At 40.9% G+C, this 6,131-nt stretch overlaps 1 non-coding gene across 1 annotated transcript; it reads right to left on the bottom strand.

Annotated features, from left to right (window-relative positions):
- Positions 1-3,053: 3,053 nt before the first annotated feature.
- LOC141634612 (small nucleolar RNA R71) lies at positions 3,054-3,160 on the bottom strand. The gene has a single exon (XR_012539339.1). It is a non-coding gene; the product is annotated as a small nucleolar RNA R71 (small nucleolar RNA).
- Between the last annotated feature and the right edge of the window lie 2,971 nt (positions 3,161-6,131).

Raw genomic sequence — 6,131 nt, 5'->3', positions numbered from 1 at the left:
TTAGGTCTTGGACCTAAGTGCCAAACTTTATTCCGTTTCAACTGTGGAAGCTCTTCTTGCATAGCGACAATCCAATCTGGTTCAGCAAGAGCTTCCTTGATATTTGTTGGTTCAATGGTGGAGAGGAAGGAGTAGAACGAGCAGAAATTATTCAACTTCCTATGAGTTTGAACACCCTTCTTAAAATCCCAAGAATACTCTCCATGGGATGAGAATCTTTATATCTCCATTTCTTAGAAGCTTGAGGCACATCATTGTCATTTGAGTTGGGTTCACCTTCTTCGAATGAATGGGATCCAAGAATTGTTCCCCCTGAATCCAATCCCGAGGTTGTAGCAGAATCCGATATAACTCTGGATTCTGCACCTTGGTTTGGATTCGAAGTTATAGCTTCATCAGTTATAACTTCAGTTTCCAAATTCTTGTTTTGAGAGTAGGTTATAGTATCATTAACTATAGTCTCAATCCCCTTTCCCTTGTCATTTGAAGGACTTCCAAGTTCATCATTAGTGCCTTCATTTTCTTTATCTTCCTTATCCAATTCTAGAGGATCATCTCTAGATAGACGGAAATCTGGTTCATTCTGATGTGACCATAATTGGCGCATATTTAGCCCCCGAATTAGCCTTGTTTCCATGCTTTTTAGTGCTTATTTGGGTCATTTCTTATCTTTAGTTCTTTGTTTCGCATATTCTTTGAGATTTTGATCCCTTGGTAGGAAAGGAGTAAGAATCTTGCATTTTCATGGCAAAACGAGACTAAATTGATCGAATTCAATGACCAAGCATCAAGGAGAGACAAGATTAGAAGGCCTTTGTACATATCATAGTAGAAGAGCAATGTTGAGAAAGGATCCTTGAGTCCCCAAGGAAATCCCCAAGGAATTTATGAAGAAAAGGGAAGAAGAAGAGAAGAATTGTTGCTGACTGACAATCCGAGCGGATTGTCACCAATCCGTCCGTCAGCCCGGCCAAAGACAATCCGAGCGTCTTTGCCACAATCCGCTCGGATTCCACCTCCACAATCCGCCCGGATTCCCATGAATCCGCTCGGATTCCAAAGCCAGAATCCGCCCGTCCCGACCCTATTCCGCCCGGATTCTGCTCCAGCACGGATTGCCTTCTCCAAGCTACGAAAAGAGAAGCCCTTCTCTCCAAAAATACCGGGTCCTCCTTGCTCAACTTAAAAAGTGTAATTACTAGTTTAGCCCTTAGTTAACCCTAATGCATCCTCCCTAATTTTCACTATAAATACCCCATTAGTCTAATTAGAGGAGCATGTTCTTCTTATCAATAATTAGTGTAGTTAATATCAATCAAATCTCTCTTTAATATTGTAATCAAGTATTAATCAAGTTTTAATCCAAGTTTTAGTTCTTTAATCTCTCTCTTGTTCATCATTTATTTTGGGTAATTGAAGATTATTTTGGGTTATTGTTGGGAGATTGACAACCTCTCAATCAAGCATTCAAGTACTTCTTTTATCTTTGCTTTATTATTGGAATCATTAGTAGGTATAATCTCTTAATCCCGTTTTAATTATTATTAATTACTTTCATTTATTCATCATGTTTCATATTGTTGGTATGATTGACAACCTTGCTAGCATGATCAACATGATAATGAGTGAGTAGTCTCTTAGCTAGGGTTAATGGGTGATTAGGGGAAACCAACATAGGGAATGATTCATGCTTAAATTAATATGCTTTCATGTTTTATTTGCTTGCTTGTTTTGATCTCAACTCATGCACATGTTATATTTGATGAAATGCTAAGCCTATGAATCCTTGCATTTACTATCATCTTCTATCTTTTCAATGAGACTTGTATGACATAACCCAACTCGAGTCTCATTAGACCATGCATGTTGTTGAGTAGGGAAGATTAAGTCGACTTGTAGGTGTTGTACAATCTAATCGATTCGGCTCCGGGACCCAAACTTTCCTAGGATTGTAAGATATTACCCAACTTAATCCATCACAACAATAATTGCTTGCTTATAATTTGAGAACATGTTTGTATGATCATATCCCATGATTCCCCTATGATCCCATGATACCCTAGTGCCTTTAATCAATTGTTTACACCCCTTTAATTCATCTTGCTTGTTTATTTTCATTGCTATTTTAGTTTAGTAACCTTCTACATCAACCCAATTTGTGACACCCCTTAGACACCACTAGTTACAATAGAAATCTCATTTCAACTCCCGTCCCTTGGGATCCGACCTTTACTTGCCTCTTTACTAATTGTAGAGTTGTTTGTGGAGTTATAAATTGTGTTTTGATTCGACCGTGACCAACGACCACATCTTAATTTGTGAACACTTAGCGGGATCGCATCAAAAATGGCGCCGTTGCCGGGGACGGTGTTTGTTTGATTTAGATTTCTTTTTATTGTCATTAGTTGTGTCTTTCTTCGCCTTGAGGAAGTAAAACTCCTCAAGGTTTGTTCTAATTGTTTTCGAGTTGTTTGATATTTTGCATGTCTAGAAGGTTACAAGGTGATTTGTTACCTTTTGACCGTGAAATCGAAAGAACCTTGACGAACAATAGGAGAGTTGTTAGGAGGAATTTACGAGGTATTAGTGAAGTTGTCCAACCCACTAGTGAGTTTGTCAATCCTTTCGCAATAGAAGGAGAAGAAAACCCATTACACAATACCCCACAAAATCCCCCTACAATGCCAAAATTCTCGTCACACTCCGTACCCACCGAGGAGAATCTACCAAATGGTACTCCTACACCGCAACATCTCACCGGAAATTTTATTGCCAAGTTCGCCTTCATCCAACTAGTTGAGAGGAGCTAATTCGGGGGGATGCCTAGTGAGGACCCTCATTCCCATATGGAAACCTTTTGCGACTATTGTGATGCTATCTCTCAAACGGGCGTGACTCAAGACCAAATTAGATGGGTCTTATTTCCTTTTTCATTAATCGGCACCGCGAAGCAATGGTTGAAGGGCCTTGATAAGGCCACCCTTGGAATAGATTCTTGGAAGAAGTTGGCTCTAGCTTTCTACAAAAAAATCTACCCACCGGAAAAGACTAACATGCTAAGAGCTCAAATTACGGGTTTTAAGCAAAGGGATGAAGAGTCTTTGTATGAAGCTTGGGAGCGGTTCAAGGGAATTCGTCGCTCATGTCCTCACCATGGACTTAGCGAATGGTTTTTGGTGCAACAATTTTGGAATGGTTTATATGAAGATTCTAGGAACATTCTCAATATGGGATCAAATGGAATGTTCACCGAAGTTGATGACAATCAAACATGGAACAAGATTGAGGAAATGGCGGTCCATAACTCACAATATAGTAGACCTCGCAAGGCTACTAGAGGAGGAAAGCATGAAGTGGACTCCGTTACTCAATTGGGTGCTCAACTTAGTGCTCACATTGATACAATCAACTTGAAGTTTGAACAAGCTATGGCTAGACTTGAGGAAAATTCAAAATCATCAAAGCATCATGTTAATGCCATGACGGCGTCCTCATCAATCCCAAGTGGGATATGTGAGAATTGTGGAACTTTGGGACATGACCAAGGTGAATGTAGGGGAACAAATGAACAAGTGAATGCTTTCCAAGCATACAAGAGTGGTACCCCTTATTCCAACTTTTACAATGAAAACACCAAATTCCATCCAAATCTCTCATACAAAAGCCAAAATGTTCAAAACCCTCAAACACCATACACTCCACCACCCATGAGAAACCAAAATCAAAGACCCTTTTACAATCAAAACCAAGGTTACCAAAATCAAAACCCATACAATCACCAAACTGACTAAGGCTTTGATGTCCAAAAAGCGGTCCTCCAAATGCAAAAGAATCAACAAGAATTTTTCACTCAAATGCAAAAAGATAGCCAAGCAAAGGAAACCACCATCAACAACATTCTAGCTCACACCAAGATGTTGGAAACACAATTGACTCAACTAGCATCTTCGAGCTCACAAAGACAAAAGGGGCAATTACCACCTCAAAGTAATCCCCCTAGACATGAAACGGTTAGTGCCATTCACTTGAGAAGTGGTACAAGGTATGAAGCACCGAAGAAGCAAGTTGAGGATGAAGTTGTGGAAGCTAGTGAAAAGGAAGAAATTGTGCAAAACTCCAAAGATGGAGAATCATCAAAAGAAGAAAGTTCAAAGAAAAATGAAGAAAAGGCCAAGGAGAAGGAGCCCATTGTGATTAGACTTCCTTTTCCAAGTCGTCAAGCCAAGCCCAAATTTGATGATCAACTTGGAAAGTTCATGGAAATTGTGAAGAATTTAGAAGTCTCAATTCCTTTCACGGAATTAATCAATCACGTTCCGGCCTATGCGAAATACATGAAAGATATCCTCACAAAGAAGAAGTCGATCCGGAAGCTTGAGACTATCGCCTTCACTAAGGTGAGTAGTGCAATACTTCAAGGGAGTTCACCTCCAAAGTTAAAGGATCCGGGAAGCTTCTCAATACCGTGTACCATTGGCGACACGACGATCAACAAAGCCTTATGTGATCTAGGGGCTAGTGTGAGTGTCATGCCGTACTCGGTAAGTAAAAGGTTGGGGATGGGAGAGCTTAAATGCACCAATATCACACTCCAAATGGCCGATAGATCGACGAAGACACCGTTAGGGATATGGGAAGATGTCCCCGTGCGAATTGGGAAGTTTTTCATCCCGGTGGACTTTGTCATTGTTGATATGGAGGAGGATTCCAACATTTCAATCATCCTAGGAAGACCTTTCCTACACACCGCCGGTGCGGTAATTGATGTGAAACATGGTGAGCTCACTCTAGAAGTGGGAGATGAAAGCATAACTTTTAATCTCGACAAGACTATGAGAGCTCCTCGTTTGCATGAGCCATGTTTCATGATTGATCATTATAGCCGAAAGGATGAAAGGAAGAAATCGGAACTCCAATGGAAGAAGAAAATTGAAGATGCTCCATTCAAAGAGCAAGTGAATTGTGACAAGGAGAGCTTGCAAAGCTCATCAAAATCAACCAAGGAAGAAGAGGATGGCCTCATTGGCCAAGAGAAGAAATTGGGAGAGTTGTCTCCATCTAAGCAAGAGATTTTCAATGATCAACTCAATGAAGTTTGTGGTCTTTGGGACGACGAATTTGAAGGGATTTTTAATCCCTACATTGGACATGCCATCGATCATGATCAACAACAAGGGCCAAAGTCTATTGAGAACCTCTACCATGATAATGAACAAGCTTTTGATTACTTCTTCAAGGTGTTGAGCAACATCAACAACACCTTGGACATGCCCCCTTGACATCTCATCAAGAATGAGAGTTTGGTGGAGTCCTCCCTAAACCACCACTTGTAAATATTTCTAACTCCCTAACTTACTTTTCAATTCTTGTATTGCATTGTTGTCATTTTTGGATTTTTATTTACTTTGATCAAAATAATTGTCATGCTTGAGAGAAAGTGAGGGAGGGACTAACGATTTCAATTGATGTGTAGTACTTTTAACTTAGTGTGGGGATGGCAATTGCCTAGGCTATCCATGCCTTAGTAGTGCCCCCACAATGACGAACACAAGACTTGAAGAAAGAATGGAAGAATGATAAGGGAAATGCGCTGTGCACGGGTGGAACTGAATCCGTGTACACAGGGCCAGAATCCGAGCGGATTCCCAAGAATCCGCCCGTCTTATAGAATCCAAGCGTATTGCAGAAAAGACGCCCGTCTTGAACTGAGCTAAATTTTGAAACATTCTTGACTGTGACTGAATCCGGGCGTCCTGTGAAGAATCCGCCCGTCTTGTAGAATCCGTCCGTCTTGTGAGAAAGACGCCCGTCTTTGCAGCTGAGGAAAACAAGCAAATTTTTCTGGACTGAAATCCGTCCGTCTTTGAGCAAATCCGCCCGTCCCGTGTTCAGCAAATCCGAGCGGATTGTAACAAATCCGCCCGTCTTTAGGCGAGTTTTGCAAAATTCAGAAAGACCAGAATCCGCACGGATTGGGCAGAATCCGCACGGATTGCCCCTGCAGATTCGAAATTTTCGGCCTCTTTAAAACCCCTCCCACCTTCATTCATTCATTCATTCATTCATAAACACTACCCACAACATCAAAACCCTCATCCTCTCCATCACAAAAACAAAAACCCTCAACAACA

The sequence above is a fragment of the Silene latifolia genome, chromosome Y (genome assembly GCF_048544455.1).
Source record: "Silene latifolia isolate original U9 population chromosome Y, ASM4854445v1, whole genome shotgun sequence".
NCBI classification, from domain to species: domain Eukaryota; kingdom Viridiplantae; phylum Streptophyta; class Magnoliopsida; order Caryophyllales; family Caryophyllaceae; genus Silene; species Silene latifolia.
Note: the sequence above shows the minus strand (reverse complement) of the source record. Positions and strands in the feature narration are given on the sequence as shown.